Source organism: Lepus europaeus, chromosome 6 (genome assembly GCF_033115175.1).
Source record: "Lepus europaeus isolate LE1 chromosome 6, mLepTim1.pri, whole genome shotgun sequence".
In the NCBI taxonomy this organism is placed as follows: Eukaryota; Metazoa; Chordata; class Mammalia; order Lagomorpha; family Leporidae; genus Lepus; species Lepus europaeus.
Genome location: NC_084832.1, coordinates 96,596,668 through 96,616,109, shown reverse-complemented (window position 1 = coordinate 96,616,109; position 19,442 = coordinate 96,596,668). Strand labels below are relative to the sequence as shown.

The 19,442-nt window shown below is 41.4% G+C and overlaps 1 pseudogene; it reads right to left on the bottom strand.

Moving 5' to 3' along the window:
* LOC133762149 (protein FAM186A-like) overlaps positions 1-19,442 on the bottom strand; it is a 105,594-nt pseudogene that overhangs the window by 43,239 nt on the left and 42,913 nt on the right.

The following is a 19,442-nucleotide window of genomic DNA, read 5'->3' as shown; positions in this document are numbered from 1 at the left end:
GCTCTGCCTCCAAGGCTGACAGGAAATGGCTAGAGACCATAGACCAGGCCAGAAACACAGACCTACTCAGGCCAAAGCTCCTGGACTGGGTTGATTGCAAAGAGAGCAATGTCTGAACACTGCTGGCCACACTGCCCATGGCACTGTGGAACAGGGAAGCTGCTGGACACAGGGATGCCAGAGCTAGTGAGGAAGCAGTACTGCTGCACCTTGCTGGTGCTGCACCCAGACTTGGCCATGGGGCAGCCACACACACTGCTCCCCAAGATGGCTCTCCCAGAGCTGAGCGATGCCTGCCATGGTGGGAATGGTCTTGTCTGGGGCCTGTCACCACTTACGCTCTAACCTGTCACTGCCGTCTGTGGCCCCTGAGGAGGTGTCATGCTGCAAGCTTTTTCTTACAGCTTCAAGAGGAGGTGGGCTGTGACTGCCTGATTGGCCAAGGGTGAGCAGACATGGCAGTGTGAGCACACCTGCCAGTCCCCCCAGAGGGGCACTTAAATGCAGGGCAGGTGTCCCCTGTCATCCCCAGGTCCTGTCAGGCAGTAGCTTCTCCTTGCTCCATGCAGTGTCCTGGTCTACAACTACAATGTTCTGGTCTACAACTACAGTGTCCTGGTCTACAACTTATACCTGGTGATGATATCTGCTCATTCTTGGTCTAAGTTTCCAGGGCCCACACCTCCTTGAAGAGTTTCCTGGCTTACCCTGTGGGTGTTGATCAGCAAGGAAAGATCCAAGAACAACAATACTGAGTTACGTTCAGAGTCTCACTGTAGCCACACCACCTCCTAGCACTTGTCTCTATGTGGAACTGGAAGAACACTCATTCTTATCTTTATGACTGATTTGCTCTTTGTGAGGTGCCACTGGAGAATGGCCTTTTAGGGTCAGCTGCCCAGCCAGGCCAGGCATAGATAATGATCACTCAGTACCTTTCTCTGTGATGTATTTTAAATAATGTATGTTAAATAATTGTGATGATCCAAGTCTGAAGTCAGAGTGAGGTCAGTTAGTTGCATTCTGTGATCATATCTGTCCTGGCATCAGCATTTCATCATAACAAAAGGTCACCTTGGAAGTAAGTGTGGACCCTCGTAGCACTCTAAATTTTCCATCTAGAACGCGTTCAGTGTGTCCTGATGGGACCATGTTCCATGCAGTGCTGTTCTCTGCAGAGTCACCTTGGGTAGCTCAATCTTGCATGCTTGAAATGAGGAGCCTTGGGGCCCCTGGGATTGACCAGTCCATGAGCCACACTTGAGGTTTCTCACCTTGTGAATTTATGAAGAAACACCCTCCTCTCACTTCTGCTGATCAGAACCCTAACTTATTTCAAAGTTCATATCAAGGACCCCACAGCTCCCTTTCCTGATCCTACAGAAATCTTTAAATCTCTGGAACCCTGTCATTTGTACAAGCAATGTCTTGCCTTTTCTTACAATCACAGGCACCTTCAGTTCTGTTTATCCTAACTCAATCAGTTTCAAACTCTCTGCACATATTCTTATCATGTTCTCTTTTTACAGTAAATTCATGACTATCACAAGATACCAACATGACATACATGGCGTCAGTGCCTTCACAGCCACCATGGGTTTTCTCCTCTCCATCCATTATGTTCTTACGAAATTCTACTTTGCTTCCTCAGGAACCTTAGTAGTCCCCCCAACCCGGGTTCCAAGGCAATCAAAGAAATTACTTCTATCAGGTCACAGCCACATTCTGCGATGCTTGGGAGATTAGTTGATGATTCTGTTTCTCTCCAGGCAAAGCACCCAAAAGTGTGTTTTGTTAAAGTCTCTCTTCCTTAGAGGGAAGATCACTTGCTGATACCTTGGCTGACTTCACAGCCTTCTGGTCATTTTGGATCAATGAAAGTTTATCATTTTAAATTCCGTGTATGTAACTGAAAGCTTTAACTGCTTCTCTTACTGGCCAGATAGATGTGTGTCTCTGGGGATGTGAAATGGAAAATGGTAGATTTGTTTATTTTTTCTACTTGTTGTTCCTATTCCTTGCCTTGGGGCATGCATGGCAGAAGGAGGTACACTCTCTTGGATATGTCTTGCCTGTTCTCTTTCAGGCTTCAGTGACTCTGCTGTATAGGGATGAGTAGGAGGACAAGGAACAGGTATGTCTCTTCATTGGTAGGTATTGCATCATTCTTTTTAATTTTATTTTAGGCACAGTTCCAGAGATAAAGAGGGAGATATAGAGAAAGACATCATCCATCTGCTGGTTCACACCCAAATGGCTGCAATGATAGCTGGAGCTGGGCCAAGCTGAATCCAGAAACCTGGAACTCCATCCAGGTAGGTATCCGACATGTGTGCAGGAACCATTGGTTCTTGGGCCATCTTCCACTGCTTTCCCAGGCACATTAGCAGGAAGCTAGATCATAAGTTAAAGCAGATAGGGCTCCCATATGGGATGCTGGCATTGCAGGTGGCAGTTTACCCGACTGTGCCACAATGCTGACTCTATGTTATATAATTATTGATGGCATTTACTGCTTGCCTGGTCAGCACTACCTGTGTGTGCATCTCACACTTGTGAGATCATTGGATGTTGGACTACCTCAGTGCATTGACTCTACTGGGAAAAATTTTTTAAATATTCTTTCAGTTTCTTTCAAGCCACCCCTCTCTGGTATCCCAGCTGTTCCTCTGTGCTCAGTGGGCAACCATCTTGGATAGAGAACTGGCAAGAAGTCTAAGGCCAAAGATCCCCACAGCAATATGTGACCCAGGGGACATACCTCCATACCAAACAGTGGAGTGACCACACTTGTCCTCTCCTTGTGTGGCCCAGGGGACGTACCTCCACACCACACAGTGGAGTGACCACACTTGCCTTCTCCTTGGCCCATTTCCCTTTTTTGTCAAGATTGCTGCTGCAGGCCGGCATCGTGGCTCACTTGGCTAATCCTCCACCTGCAGTGCCAGTATCCCATATGTGTGCTGGGTTCTAGTCCCGGGTGCTCCTCTTCCATTCCAGCTCTCTGTTGTGGCCCAGAAGGGCAGAGGAGGATGACCCAAGTGCTTGGGTCCCTGCACCCACATGGGAAGACTGGGAGAAAGTACCCAGCTCCTGGCTTCGGATTGGCACAGCGCCGGCCATGGTGGCCATTAGGGGAGTGGACCAACGGAAGGAAGACCTTTCTCTGTCTCTTTTTCTCTCTCACTGTCTTAACTCTGCCTGGCAAAAAATCTTTCCTGTTTTCTCCTGGTTTGAAAAGTGCTGTGATAATCATTAGAGCTAAGACTTTCCTCTTTTGGATGAATTTCTATAAATGACTTTTCCAACACGAATGGTATAGTTATTTGTAAGGCTTTTGATACTTGAAACAAAATTGACTGTCACAAAGGATAGAACTTTTCCTTCCTGGTCCTTTTCATGCTAAGTGTTAGAAAATTTTCATAAAAATGTGACATTTTGGTTGGTGAGAATAGGGCCTAAAGTCATCTAAAAGTGTCCTCCTGTGTCTGTGGCCAGGCTGCAGTGCACTTCCACGTCTTGTCTCTGTAGCTGGAAACTTAGTATTTCTGAAGCTCCACTGGAGTTGAGCCTGACTGGGTGAGAAGGAGGAGTGTGCAGGAGGGATGTGTGTGGGGATGAGGACCATGTCCTGTTTCCTTGCTCACCCTGTCTTTCCCCATAGGGCTGGAAGGGGCCAGGTTCTCTTTACATCCACTTCCTGTGTGGCCAGGGCTTCTATATCAGATCCTCCTTTGCAGCTCATGCTCATTGCAAGCAAGGAGATGGTGCTTGTGTGTATTGTATAAGGAGACATTGTCCCGTCAGAGAGGAGAGAAAGACTAGGAAGCATTTTGCACGTGACTCAGTGGTGGCAGGTGTAACTGTAAACTAGCTTCCTTTCACCACACCACATTTTCACAACTCCAGCAGCATCAGGCAGTTTGGCAAGGCTGTGCCAGGATGATGCCGGGCACTGTCAGGACTCTCAGTGCTGCTTCATCCTTGCTGCTGACTAAAGGAATAGATCCTGGGGCCTCATCTTTCTGTGAGTCTCCTGATCACAAGTCTTCTGATTGGTGGTTATTAACATGCATTGATTTTAATTTGTAAGCAATCCCTGCACCCCGTTGATGAATCCCACCAGATTATAGGAATCAGCTCTTAACTGGTCACTCTATGTCCTCCTTTGCCCATCCACGTATTTATTCTCTGGCCAGCAGGCAGAATGAACCTGTGGAAATTGAAGTTTAATGCTGGGCCTCTGCTCAGAACCTATCCCCATATGACTACTCACTTCATGCAGAATGAGGACTTGTGACCTCCAAGGCCCTATCCCTACTTTTTCTGTCTGTCTGCATCTGCTCCAGTCTCTTTACTATGTACTTAACACACTGATTAGTCTCTTGTGAAAGCCTTGACTGTTCTCTATGCTGCTCCTCTCATCCCCTTCTATGTCAACATAGTCATTTACTTCACTCAGAATCATTCCTGAGGCTGGCATTGTTACACAGTGGGTTAAGGCTCTACCTGTGATGCCAGCATTCTGTATGTGTGCCTGTTCAGGTCCCTCCTGCTCTACTTCTTTTTTTTTTTTTTGCTGTTTGTAAAATTTTATTAAAAACAAGGAGAACGACTTCATAAAATGCTGTTACAATGTTAAAATATGTTACAATTGTGAACTTGGTTATTAGCATCCTTTCTAAAATTAAAGACTTTCTAAAATTATAAGACTCCAGGAGTTCATTTTAATATATCAAAAAAGAAAATTAGTATAACAAACATATGAGATACTATATAGCATAATACAAAGTAAGAACATGAATAGTAATACATGAAGTAACAATTTATAATAGTTAACTTTCACAAATGTATATACAGTAAGATAAAAATAATACAATTAGTATACAAATTTTCAGGGTTTGTGTGTGTGTGTGTATCTGCACTGCAAGGGTTGCTAGGTAACAACTGCTCAGGGATATGATCATCTTGAATATTTTTCTCACCAGCAAACATAGTTGTTAGGGACAAATATGAAGCCCATCCATGTTGGCTCCCTACACTTTCCTGGTTAAAGTATGATTTCCTTGTGGAGCTCTCTCATCCTTCCCTCCTAAAAGTGATTCTCTTTCGTTACACTCACTCACAGCTATATACTTGGGAGAAAGATCATACCTATACAAGCGGAAGAAAACCTTGACCTGGTTGGAATTGCTAAGGTTAAAAAACCTGCCAGAGAAAATAGACTTTCCTCTTGTCAATATTCAAGTAACTCCCTCCCAAGTGTTCATTAAGTAGTATGTGTGAAGTTTATGGGTGTTTCTAAATTACGGACTTCTTTTTAAAAAGTCTGTATTTCCAGAGGATTTGGTACGAGGCATAAAGGCCGTATTAGAGTGCCTTCTTCACAGTCCCCAGACGTATTTTTAAAGATGCTTTATTACTATAACCTGAGAGTGACCACATGTTGTACACACCTCCTCCCACTCCAAGTCCTCTAACGTCCAAACCTGAAAGCATGCGACAGATAGTTAAGACACACAGCACACTCTTGGATATTAATACTTGGGAGAGGTAGTCTGCAGCTGAGTCACCCAGCTTCTCTCATTAGGAGGTTCCCTAATCACAGCCTGATGGAAGAGTTTGTGTCACTTGAAAGTGAACCTCGGAGGAAGGGTAGAAAATACCACTAACAGCTCCCGTGAATCATACAGCAAAGGATCTTGATATAAACACATGTGGTCCTCTCACCACACTTGTTAGGATCTACTTTCTGCTTTCATCTCACCTAAAAGTCAAAGGACATTGACCCCTTAGGATGCTCCCAGCTTCTGTTATTCTGTTGTTCCCAGTAAGGGAAGATGTTGCATTCCAAACAGCAACAGGTGCAACATTACCCTAGCAGGTTTGTGTTCCTTCTCTATTTTCAAGAACAGGTATGTTTAGAGTCATATAGAAATGTCTTTTTCCTAAGCTCTAAGAAGGTGAGAGCTGAAGTAGAAAAACAGAGAAGACTTGAAAGATTTTTCTTTTAACTGTCATCTTCAGTAGAGAGGTTTCATTGTGTGTGGCATTCCTGGAGGTTGCGATCAAAGTCCCAAAGTATGAAACGCATCTCGTAGGTCATCAACCTCATAAAGGGGTAGAAGGATGCGCCAGAGCTGTCTGGACAGGCGGACAGAATTTTCATGCAGGCCTTCCCAGGCCTTGAACGTTCTCTCACGGTTCTCCACGAAAGTATTCCAGCAGTAAAAATAATCTTTGAAGGTCATGATGCCGAGCTGGACGCCCGCGCGGAGCAGCCACCGCAGCCCCTCGGGCTCGGCCTTGCGGTCCTCGCAGAAGTAGAGGCGCGCGGTGAAGATCCTCAGAGTGAGGTTGGGGTTGCCTCTCAGGAAGTCAGCCACGTGCCAGGCACAGTCGTAGCACGGGCTCCAGGAGGTGAACCAGGTGACGCGGTAGCAGCGCCAGGGTCCAGGTCCCAGTTGGAGATGTAGCGGAGGAAGAGCAATTCCACGTGGCAGCCATTCTGGGGAGAGAGCAGAGGCCTGAGCTGCCTTGCGGGTAGCTTGATGGGCATTCTCTCCCGCAGTGGTCTTTCGGGATGCTTGCCGTTGACCTCTCCTGCTCCACTTCTGATCCACCTCCCTGCTAATGCACCTAGGAAGGCAACAGAGGGTAGTTCAAATGCTTGGGTGCCTATCACCCATATGGGAGACCCAGATAGAGTTCCAGGAGATGGAAGAGTCTCTCTTTCTCTTTTTCTCTCTCCTCCCTACTCTGTGTGTGTGTGTGGTGTCTGCTTCTCTCTCTCTCTCAAATTAATTCACTGGCCTTTAGAAAAATCCATTCTTCAGTAAATGTTCCCCAACATCCCATCTACAGCTGTACACTCTCTGAAGTTTCTCTTTCCTGACTGAATTTTTTTCTGTAGCATCTGTCATTGCTTAAGTAATTATTAATCAGCTTTACATTACTATAGTGAGATACTTGTTAAAATATAAGGAGAAAAGTTTTATTTATTCAGCATACAGTTTGGATGTTCAAGTCCAAGATGAAGTGGCCATCCTTATTTGGCTACTGTTAAAGGTGATGAGTGGCAATGGTAGAGCATAAAACATGGGTAGAGGAATCACATGGCAAAACATGATACAGAGAGAGCATCTGGGCCCAACTCATGCTTAACCAACCCTCTGTTGGTTTAGAACTATCCATCTTCATTGCCCCTTTTCAGCACTCTATAGAGGTGCTTAATTGTACATTGTCCTAAGAAATAGAAATGAACCATCATTATTTGTAGATAATATGATAGTCTATGTAGAAAACCCCAAACTATAAATAAATTATGATAATTAATAACTTTAGAAAATAGGCTGGATGTAAAAAGCAAGCATTAGAGTATTTATTACAGTTTATTGTGACAAAATATTAAACAATGTTTGATAACTGAATTTATTAAATCTAAATGTTTGTCCACAAGAAATTTCACAAGGAGGGAGAAAATCAAACCTCAAATAGGGAGAAATTACCTATACAGCATATGTTTAATAGATGAATACTACAGAGGATATACTAATATTTTTAACATATATACAAACTGTGACTGTATATTACTGAGAAAACTTTCCAGAACTCTACCCAAACTATAGGGAAATGGGTGGAAAGTGTTAGATGTGTATTTTAACATATGATTAAATAGGAATATCCAAAAATACCTAAAAAGATACTCATCTTCATTAAAGATAAGGAAACTGAAACTCAAATCACAGTGAAAAATTTCTCAAAATTAGCTCAAAATTGGGAAGATGAGCAATAGCAAGGATTGGGAACGTTTCAGAGAAATGAGAACTCTTGCACACTCCTGGTGGGAGCATATATTGGTGCTTTCGTATTACTTAGTAATTTTGTCCTTGCCCTGTGCCTTGGAGAATCTTGGCACAAATGGTTGAGCATATATGATTGTAAGAATGCTTATACTAGTGAAGTTTGCACTAGAAAATAATTATTGCTTCTCAAATATCCCTCAACACTAGAACGGGTAAATATATTTGAGATATTATACTCAGTTTGAAACATGTACAAAAAAATGAACTGTTACATGTATTCATGATGTATTAATCTCAAAAGCATAATGTTGAACAAAAGAAGGAAGTCATTTAGTACTTTATATAAATTTAGTACTATGACTAAATTTATATAAAATTTGAAAATATCCAAATAAGGCCGGTGCCGGCACACCGGGTTCTAGTCCCGGTCGGGGCACCGATCCTGTCCCGGTTGCCCCTCTTCCAGGCAAGCTCTCTGCTGTGGCCAGGGAGTGCAGTGGAGGATGGCCCAAGTCCTTGGGCCCTGCACCCCATGGGTGACCAGGAGAAGCACCTGGCTCCTGCCATCGGAACAGCGCAGTGCGCCGGCCGCAGCGCGCTACCGCGGCGGCCATTAGAGGGTGAACCAACGGCAAAAGGAAGACCTTTCTCTCTGTCTCTGTCTCTCTCTCACTGTCCACTCTGCCTGTCAAAAAAAAATTTAAAAAAAAAAGAAAATATCCAAATAATAGAATCTTGCATAAGATTATACATATTTTCCATACATGACAGCTGTGCCAGCTCTTGTGCATGCACCCAGGAGCCCAGGAATTGGCCTAGACAAGATGCCATATTATCACCACTGTGGCAGTTGCTCAGGTCCACACACCTGGCAACTGGCAGTGAGAAAGCACCACTGTGAAACAAGAAGGCGCTGTGACCATGGCTCTTATGTACCTGATCCAGAGATTTAAACAGAGGGAAAAATCCACATTCTCTATTGACATCAAGTCTGGTGAGAAGATTGACAGGAGATTGAGTACCCATATAGGCCTAGGAGGTGCTCCAAGCCTCTCAACATATCACATACTCTGGGGCTCAAACCACCTAGGTGGAGTACCCATAGGCAGCTGCCTCTGGGAACATTGTTGCTGCTCTCTGGATGGGACAGTCTAACAGGTTGGAGTGGAACCTATGTACCCTGTGACAGTGGAAGCCTTGTATACTGAGAGTGTGGGAATTCTGACTATATGAGAGGGTGCAGGATGTAGCTGGGTCTCTGAGCCATCACTGTGAGCAGCTCCACGTGCTCAGAGCTCTCTGATTATCTGGGTCATTGCAACAGAATCCATGCTGACACTAAGATTGCACTGATTCTTTGTGTGGTTCTTACAGCAGCTCAGACGAGTATTACACCACTGTGGGTTAATACTCAGTCATTGATCACATTGAATGAGAGGATGAGGGTGTGATTATGGCAACAGAAGTGATCAAACACTCCCTGCTAATAAAAAAGGATATATACCATGCCCAACTTGGGTGTCACCCTGGATACTTGCCCAACCCTATAGCACTGAACAAAGCTCTCTGGCCACACCCAGCACACACTTCTGGGTTTTCACTGAAAGAGCAGACACTCTACTAAGCCACAAAGGAATAGGCCAAAGATAAAAGCCATCAGAGAAACACACCAACACATGTCTCCACAGATGTTCTAAAAATAAATGCAGAAATTCAAGAAACAATAAGGAAGACAACGTGACCTGCCCCCTACAGGAACAGAACAACACTTCAGTATTAGAATTTGAAGATGAAGAGATTGATGAAATTCCTGAAATGGAATTTGAAAGATGAATCATAGAATTACTTTGAAGCAATGAGAAGCAACTTCTCGAATTAAAGCATATATGACATGAATGAAAAATTCTCACAGGAAATTGAGATTTTGAAGAGATATTAGAAATTAAGAATGCAGTATATCAAAGAACAATGACTAGATGAGGCAGAAGCAAGAATATTCGAGCTAGAAGGCAAATCTTTGGAAATATCCCAGTCACATACACACAAAACAAAACCAAAAAAAGAAAAGAAAGTTTAAAAAAAGTTTGAGATTTGTGGGACACTATCAAACAACTCAACATATGGATCTTGGGAGTTCCTGAAGGTGTGGAAAGAGAGAATGGATTAGAAGGCCTATTCAATGAAATCATTACAGAAAACATCCCTAATTTAGAAATAGGTATATCTGAATATATGAGGCTCATAGAAATCCTTATAGATATGACCAGAAACGATATTCACCGTGACACATTGTAGTCAAAGTTTCAAAAGTAAAACATAAAAGATTCTAAAATGTGTGCAAGAGAAACTCCAAATTAATTTCAGAGGATCTCCGATGAGACTCACAGCTGACTTCTCATCAGAAACCCTACAAGATAGGAGAGAATGGAGAGACATAGCCCAAGTGTGAAGAGAAAAAAAAAAACTCTTAATCCAGAATACTGTACCTTCCAAAGCTCTCATTTATGAATGAGCGTGAAACAAAGATCTTCCTTGATAAGTAGAAATTCAAAGAATTTGTTACCACTCATGCAGCCTTACAAAATATGCTTAAGGATGTGCTAAACACAGAAATACAGATAGTCATAACTATGAAAGAAAATGAAGGCAGAAAATCTCCCAGGAAAAGTACAAAGAAAATCCAAAGCAAACATTGGAATATTCACAGAAAAAATGGCCTGGCCAATTTGTTACTTAGCAAAAGTAATCTTGAATGTAAATGTTCTAAACTCTCCAAGTAAAAGATACAGGCTGGCTGAATGGATTAAAAAACAAAACCCATCTATTTGCTGTCTACAAGAAACACACCTCACCAACAAAGATAAATGGAGACTAAAAGTGAACGGATGGAAAAAGATATTCCATGCTAATGGAAAGCAAAAAAGAGCAGGTGTAGCAATCCTAATGTCAGACAAAAGAGACTTTAACACAAAAACTATTAAAAGAGGCAAAGAAGGGCACTCTGTAATGATTTAAGGGATCAAATCAACAGGAAGATGTACATGTGTATGTACCAAATGCCAGAGTGCCTGGCTGTTAAAAAAAAATGTTAATAGATCTAAAGGGAGACATAGGTTCCAATAAATTGTAATGGGAGACCTCAACACCCCACATTCATCAATGGATAGATCAACCAGAGAGTAAATCAAAAATAAACAAAAGAACTAATCTACATTTTGGACCAAATGGACCTGATATCTACAGAATCATTCATCCTACAGTTGCAGAATTCACATTCTTTTCATCAGTGCCTAGAATTTTCTCTTTGATTTGCCATATGCTAGGTAATAAAGAGAGTCCTAGCAAATTAAAAAAAAAATCAAAACAACATTTGCCTTTTCAGGCCACAATGGAATGAAGTTGGAAACTAACACTAAAGAGGATGTAGAACACATACAAACCCATAGAGACTGAACAACATTCTCTTGAATGAACAGTATGTCATGGGAGAAATAAAAAGATCAAAGGAGAAGTCAAAAAGTTTCTGGAAACTAATAAAGATAATACAATATATCAAAACTTATGGGAAATGACAAAAGCAGAGTTAAGAAGGAAGTTTATAACAATTGGTTCTTACATCAAGGAATTGGAAAGGCACCAAATAAACGAGCTATGAATGCATCTAAAGGATCTAGAAGAGCAACAACAAACAAAAACCCAAATTAGTAGGAGGAAAGAAATAATTAAAATCAGAGAAGAAATAAACAAAATTGAAACCAAAAATAAATACAAAAGATCATGAAATGAAGAATTGGATTTTTGAAAAAATAAACAAAATTGATACATAATTGGCCAAACTAACAACAACAACAACAACAACAAAAAACGGGGAGGGGAGGTTAAAATCAACAGAAACAGAGATAAAAAGGAAAATTTAGCAACAGACAACACAGAAATAAAAAATAATTAGCAATTACTACCAATTATCTACCAAACTTGAGTCATGAAGGCATAGGAAACGTCAAAAGACCAATAACCAAGAGAGAGACTGAATCAGTAACAAAGACCCTCCCAATAAAGCAAAGCCCAGGACCAGATGGTTTCACTTCTGAATTCTACCAAACATTTAAAGAACTAATTCCAATTATTATCAAGCTATTCAAAACAATTGAAAGGGAGCGAATCCTCCCAAACTCCCTTCTTTGAAACCAGCACCTCTTTAATTCCTAAACCAGAAAAAGATACAACATAGAATGAGAACTATAGGCCAATATTCCTGATTAGCATAGACCCAAAACTCCTCAGCAAAATACGAGTAAATTGAATCCAATAACATATCAGAAAGATGATTCAAGCAGACCTAGTGGGATTTATCTCTGGTATTCAGGGATGTTTGAACATTTGCAAATCAATAAGTGTGATACATCACATTAACAAGCTGGAGAATAAAAACCATATGATTATTTCCGTAGATGGAGAGAAAACATTTCATAGAGTGCGACATCCTTTCATGATGAAAATCTTAAGCAAATTGGGTATAGAAGGAACATTCCTCAACACGATCAAGGCTATCTATGACAAAGCCACAAATAGCATCCTAAAGAATGGGGAAAATTTGGAAACATTCCCACTAATATCCAGAACCAGACAAGGATTCCCACTCTTACCATTACTATTTAGTATTCTAATAACAATTATAGTAGAAAGTCTTAAAAATAGACTCAGTGAGGCAGAAGAAAGAATACCCAAGCCAGAAGACAGATTTTTTGAAATAACTCAAACAAAAAAAATAAGAAAAAGAAAAATTAAAAATAATGTTTGAGATTTGTGGAATACCAGAAAATGACCAAACATACGTGCTTATGAGTTTCTGAAGGAAGAAAAGAATGGATCAGAAGACATATTCAGTGAAATAGAAAATTTCCCTAATTTGGAGAAAGATAGGGACATCCATGTACATGAAGCACATAGAACTCCTAATATATATGATCAGAAAAAGTCTTCAAAGCGAAAATTTTAGTCAAAGATTCAAAAATAAAGATAAGATAGTAAAATGTGCCAAGAGAAATGCAAGATTGCCTTCAAAGCATCTTTAATCAGATTGGTAGCTGATTTCTTATCAGAAACCCTACAGGCTACAAGAGAATGGTGAAACAGTCCAAGTCCCAAAGGAAAATATAAAAGTATCCCAGAATACTGTACCCAATGATACTCTCGTTCATAAAAGAAATGAAATAAAGATCTTCCTAGACATCAATTGAGCAAATTTGTCACCACTTATCTAACTTTACAAATGACACTTAGAGATGTGCTACACCCAGGAAAAGAGAAAGATAGTTAACATCAAGAAAGAATGTGAAGCCAAAAAAATCTCCTAGTTAAATTAAAAAGGAAATCCAAACCAAACAATAGGAATACTAGTGGGAAAATGTGAGGACCAAGTCATTACTTACCATAATATTGAATTCAAATGGCCTAGTCTGTATGAATGGGTTAGAAAACAAGACCCATCTATTTGCTGCCTACAAGAAACACACATCACCAACAAAGATACACACAGACTGAAAGTGAAAGGGGGCCTGCCCTGTGGAGTAGCAGGTAAAGCCACCACCTGGGTGCTGGCATCCCATATGGGTGTCGGTTCGGATCCTGGATGCCTCACTCCTGATCAAGCTCTCTGCTATGGTCTGGGAAAGCAGTAGAAGATGGCCCAAGTCCTGAGTCCCTGCACCCATGTGGGAGAAGTGGAAGAGGCTCCTGGCTCCTGGCTTCAGATCAGAACAGCTCCAGCCATTGTGGCCAACTGGGGTGTGAACCAGCTAATGGAAGACCTCTCTCTCTCTTTTCTGCCTCTCCTTTCCTCTCTGTGTGACTCTGACTTTCAAATAAAATAATAAATATTTTAAAAAATAAAGTGGGAAAAAAATAAATAAAGTGGGGACAGTATGGTGGCTCACTTGGTTAATCCTCTGCCTGCGGTGCTGGCATTCCATATGGGTACAGGGTTCTAGTCCTGATTGCTCCTCTTCCAGTCCAGCTCTCTGCTGTGGCCTGGGAAGGCAGTAGAGGATGGCCCAAGTGAATGGGCCCCTGTACCTGCATGAGAGACCAGGAGGAGGCACCTGGCTCCTGGCTTCGGATCCGCATACCTCTGGCCATAGCAGCCATTTAGTGGGTGAACCAATGGAAGGAAGATCTTCCTCTCTCTATCTCTCTCTCACTGTCTAACTCTGTCAAATTTAAAAAAAAAAAGAATGGATTTTTCTAAAGGCCAGTGAATTAATTTGAAAAAAAATAATGAAAGTGAAAGGGTGGAAAAAGATATTTCAAGCTGATGGGAACAAAAATGTGAGTAGGAGTAGCCATCCTAATATCAGACAAAATATACTTTAACACAAAAACTGATTGAAGAGACAATGAAAGACATTATGTAATGATTAAGAGATCAATTCAAGAGAAAGCTATGACTATATTTATATGTGCCCATTTGTAGGGCAAGTGGTATATAAAACAAATGTGAATGGATATAAAAATACATATTCCAATACTATAAGAAAAGGGTGCTGGCGCCGTGGCTTAACAGGCTAATCCTCCGCCTTGTGGCACCAGCACACCGGATTCTAGTCCCGGTCGGGGTGCCGGATTCTATCCCAGTTGCCCCTCTTCCAGGCCAGCTCTCTGCTATGGCCCAGGAAAGCAGTGGATGATGGCCCAAGCCCTTGGGCCCTGCACCCGCATGGGAGACCAGGAGAAGCACCTGGCTCCTGGCTTCGGATCAGCGAGATGCGCCGGCCGCAGCAGCCATTGGAGGGTGAACCAACGGCAAAAAGGAAGACCTTTCTCTCTGTCTCTCTCTCTCACTATCCACTTGCCTGTAAAAAAAAAAAAAGGAAGAAAAACAGAAGGGAACTTCAAACCCCACTTTCTTTTTTTTTTTTTAACATTCTTTTTTTTTATTGTAGGTTTTTTTTTTTTTTACTTTTATTTAATGAATATAAATTTCCAGTATACAGCTTATGGATTACAATGGCTTCCCCGTCCCATAACTTCCCTCCCACCCGCAACCCTCCCCTCTCCCACTCCCTCTCCCCTTCCATTCACATCAAGATTCATTTTCAATTCTATTTATATACAGAAGGTCAATCTAGTATAAATACTTCAACAGTTTGCACCCACATAGAAACACAAAGTGAAACATACTGTTTGAGTACTAGTTATAGCATTAAATCAAAATGTACAGTACATCAAGGACAGAGATCCCACACAAACCCCACTTTCATCACCAGTCAGATCAACTAGAAAAAATATCAATAAAGAAACAAAAGATCTAATCTACACTATTGGAAAATGTACTTCATTTATATCTACTGAATATTTTTTCACACAGCTGCAGAATGCATTCTTTTTATCAGTGCATGGAACTTCCTTTAGGATAGGCCACGAGATATGCCATAAAACAAATCTCAAGAAATTTTTAAAAAGATTGAAAGCATATCATGCATATGTTTTGAACAAAATGGAATGAGGATGGAAATTAGCAACTCTAGAAAATATGCAAACACATGGAGACTGAAAAACATGCAACTGAATGAAAAGATAGTCATAAATAAAAAACAAGTTTAAAAATCCCTAGAAATGAGTAAAGATGAAAACACAACATACCAAAACTTATGGGACACAGTAAAAGCAGTGTTGGCCAGTGCCGCAGCTCAATAGGCTAATCCTCCACCTGTGACACCAGCACAGAGGTCCTAGTCCCGGTCAAGGCGCCAGATTCTGTCCCAGTCACTCCTCTTCCTGTCCAGCTCTGCGCTGTGGCCCAGGAAGGCAGTGGAGGATGGCCCAAGTCCTTGGGCCCTGCACCCACATGGGAGACCAGGAGAAGCACCTGGCTTCGGATCAGCTCGGTGTGCTGGCCGCAGCGGCCATTGGGGGGTGAACCAACGGAAAAAACCTTTCTCTCTGTCTCTCTTTCTCTCTCACTGTCCACTTTGCCTGTCAAAAAAAAAAAATAGTAAAACCAGTGTTAAGAGGAAAATTTATAGCTTTAGTGCATACATCAAAAACTGAAAAGTCATCAAATAAATGATCCTACAGAACATCTCAAGGATCTAGAAAAACAACAAACCACACCCTAAGTGAGAAGAGGAAACAAATATTAAAATAGGAAAAGAAATGAACAAAATTGAGACTCTCCCAAAAAGAAACTAGATATCAGTGAAATGAAGAGCTACATTTTTTACAAATAAGCAAAATCAATACACTGTGGCCACACAAACCAAGAAAGGGAAAAGACTCAAATAGTAAAATCAGAGATGAAAATGCAGGTGTTAAAGTAGATACCACAGAAATAAAAAGAATCATCAGGGATTACTACACACAACTGTATGTCTACAAACTGGGAAAATCTAGAACTGAATTTCTGGACATATGCTACCTACCAAAATTGAGTCATGAAGACAGAAAACCTAAACGGAACATTAACCAAGACCCAGGTGGAATCAATACCCACCCAACAATGAAAAGCCCAGGACTGGATGGCTTCACTGCTGAATTCTAAAAAACTTTTCATGAAGAACTAATCACAATTCTTCTCAAATTATTTTTAAAAATTGAAAGGAAGGGAATCCTCCCAAACTCCTTCTATGAAGCCAGCATCACCTCAATTCAAAATGAGAAAAAGGTACAACAGAGAAAGAATTATGGACCAATATCCTTGATGAACATGGATGCAAAAGTTCTCAACAAATTATTAGTTAATCTATTTCAACAACACTTGAAGAAATTCATTCACCTGGACGAAGTGGGATTTAAGCCTAGCATTCAGAGAAGCATCAATATATGCAAATAAATAAACATGATACATCACATTAGCAACTTAAGGATTAAAAACTACATGATTGGCCGGCGCCGCAGCTCAATAGGCTAATCCTCCACCTGCGGCACACCGGGTTCTAGTCCCGGTCGGGGCACCGGATTCTGTCCTGGTTGCCCCTCTTCCAGGCCAGCTCTCTGATGTGGCCTGGGAGTGCAGTGGAGGATGGCTCAAGTGCTTGGGCCCTGCACCCCATGGGAGACCAGGAGAAGCCCCTGGCTCCTGCCATCAGATCAGCGCAGTGCACTGGCTGCAGCGCGACGGCTGTGGCAGCCATTGGAGGGTGAACCAACAGCAAAGAAAGACCTTTCGCTCTGTCTCTCTCTCTCTCACTGTCCACTCTGCCTGTCAAAAAATTTAAAAAAAAAAACATGATTATCTCAATAGCTGCAGAAAAAAATTATTGATAAAATACAACATGAAATACATACACATTGGGGTCAGCACCGTGGCTTAACAGGCTAATCCTCCGCCTTTCAGCACCGCCACACCGGGTTCTAGTCCCGGTTGGGGCGCCGGATTCTATCCCGGTTGCCCCTCTTCCAGGCCAGCTCTCTGCTGTGGCCCAGGAAGGCAGTGGAGGATGGCCAAGTCCTTGGGCCCTGCACCCGAATGGGAGACCAGGAGAAGTACCTGGCTCCTGGCTTCGGATCAGCGAGATGTGCCGGCTGCAGCGGCCATTGGAGGGTGAACCAACAGCAAAAAGGAAGACCTTTCTCCCTGTCTCTCTCTCTCTCTCACTATCCACTCTGCCTGTCCAAAAAAAAAAAAAAAAAGAAGAAATACATACACTTTGATGGGAATGTAAACTAGTACAACCATTATGGAATACAGTATGGAGATTACTCAGAATTCTGAAATGCATCTACCATATGACCCAACCACCCCATTCCTCAGAATTTACTTAAGCAAAATGAAATCAGCATATGAAGAGTTATCTGTACCCCCATGTTTATAGCAACTCAACTCACAGTTGTTAAGACACTGAATCAACCCAGATGTCTATCAACTGATGAATAAATAAGTTCTCATGCTCCACTTCTAATCCAGCTCTCTGCTATAGCCTGGGAAAGCAGTAGAAGATGGCCCAAGTCTTTGGGCCCCTGCACCCACATGGGAGACCTGAAAGACGCTCCATACTCCTGACTTCGGATTGGCCCAGCTCCGGCCATTGCAGCCATTTGGGTTGTGAACCAGCAGATGGAAAACCTTTCTCTCTATCTCTCCTGCTGCCTCTCTATTTCTCTGCCTTTCAAATAAATAAATGAATCTTAAAAAATAGGCCTGTACCTAAAAGACAAATATGTTATCCCTAATTTTTGGTAACCAGTATACAGACTATAAAAATCTATACTGTATATGAGCAATATTAACATTTTGAGATTTGACGATTGTTTATAGCCCTTCTCTATACTCCTGAGGAATAGTGATTTCTTTGTAGATTCTGGTTATCAACCCTTTATCTGTAGTATAGTTTGCAAATATTTTTTCCCATTCTGTCGGTTGCCTCTTCACTTTCCTTACTGTTTCTTTTGAAGTACAGAAACTTCTCAATTTGATGCAATCCCAAATGTTAATTTTGGTTTTGACTGCCTGTGCTCCTGGAGTCTTTTCCAAGAAGTCTTTGGCAGTGCCTATATCTTGCAGGGTTTCTCCAATGCTCTCTAATAATTTGATGGTTTTGGGTCATAGATTTAAGTCTTTAATCCATGTTGAGTGAATTTTTGTATAAGGTGAAAGGCAGGGGTCTTGCTTCAAGCTTCTGCACGTGGAAATCCAATTTTCCCAGCACCATTTATTGAATAGACTCTCCTTACTCCAGGGATTGGTTTTGGATCTTTGATCAAATATAAGTTGGCTGTAGATGTTTGGGTTGATTTCTGGTGTTTCTATTCTGTTCCATTGGTCTATCCATCTGTTTCTGTACCAGTACCATGCTGTTTTGATAACAACTGCCCTGTAGTATGTCCTGGAATCTGGTATTGTGATGCCTCCAGCTTTGTTTTTGTTGTACAAGATTGCTTTGGCTATTCGAGGTCTCCTGTGTCTCCATATGAATTTCAGCATCATTTTTTCCAGATCTGAGAAGAATGTCTTTGGTATCTTGATTGGTATTGCATTGAATGTATAAATTGCTTTTGGGAGAGTGGACATTTTGATGATATTGATTCTTCCAATCCATGAGCATGGAAGATTTCTCCATTTTTTGGGATACCAAAAAATGGAATAGTGATTTTTCTACTTACTATTTGTTGAATTCTTTATTTAGGGTTGAGCTTGTGATTATAAAGTAGATTGAAAGTATGTCATTACAAAAATTAAAAATAAAAGAAGGAAGAGGGGGTGTGGGAGTGAGGATTGGATGGAAAGTATCACTATGTTCTTAAAACTGTATGAAATGTATTCCCTTAATATAAATTTTAAAAAACAAACAAAAAATACAGAGAATAACAAATGCTGATAAGGATGAAGGGCTAGAGAACTCTTATATACTGTTGTTTGGAATGTAAATTTGTTCAGCCACTCCGGGAAATAGTTTGGAGATTCCTTTAAAACTAGAAATGGAACTGCCATATGATCCAGCAGACTCACTATTGAATATATGCTCAATATACATGAGCTAATTAAAGAGATACCTGCTCAACCATGTTTATAGCAGAAATGGAACAGTGGCCAAAACATAGAACCTACAAATGTGTCCATCATCAGATGAATGGATAAAGAAGATGTGCATACACACAATAGAATAGTGTTCACCTGTAAAATGATGAAATCCTCAGCTA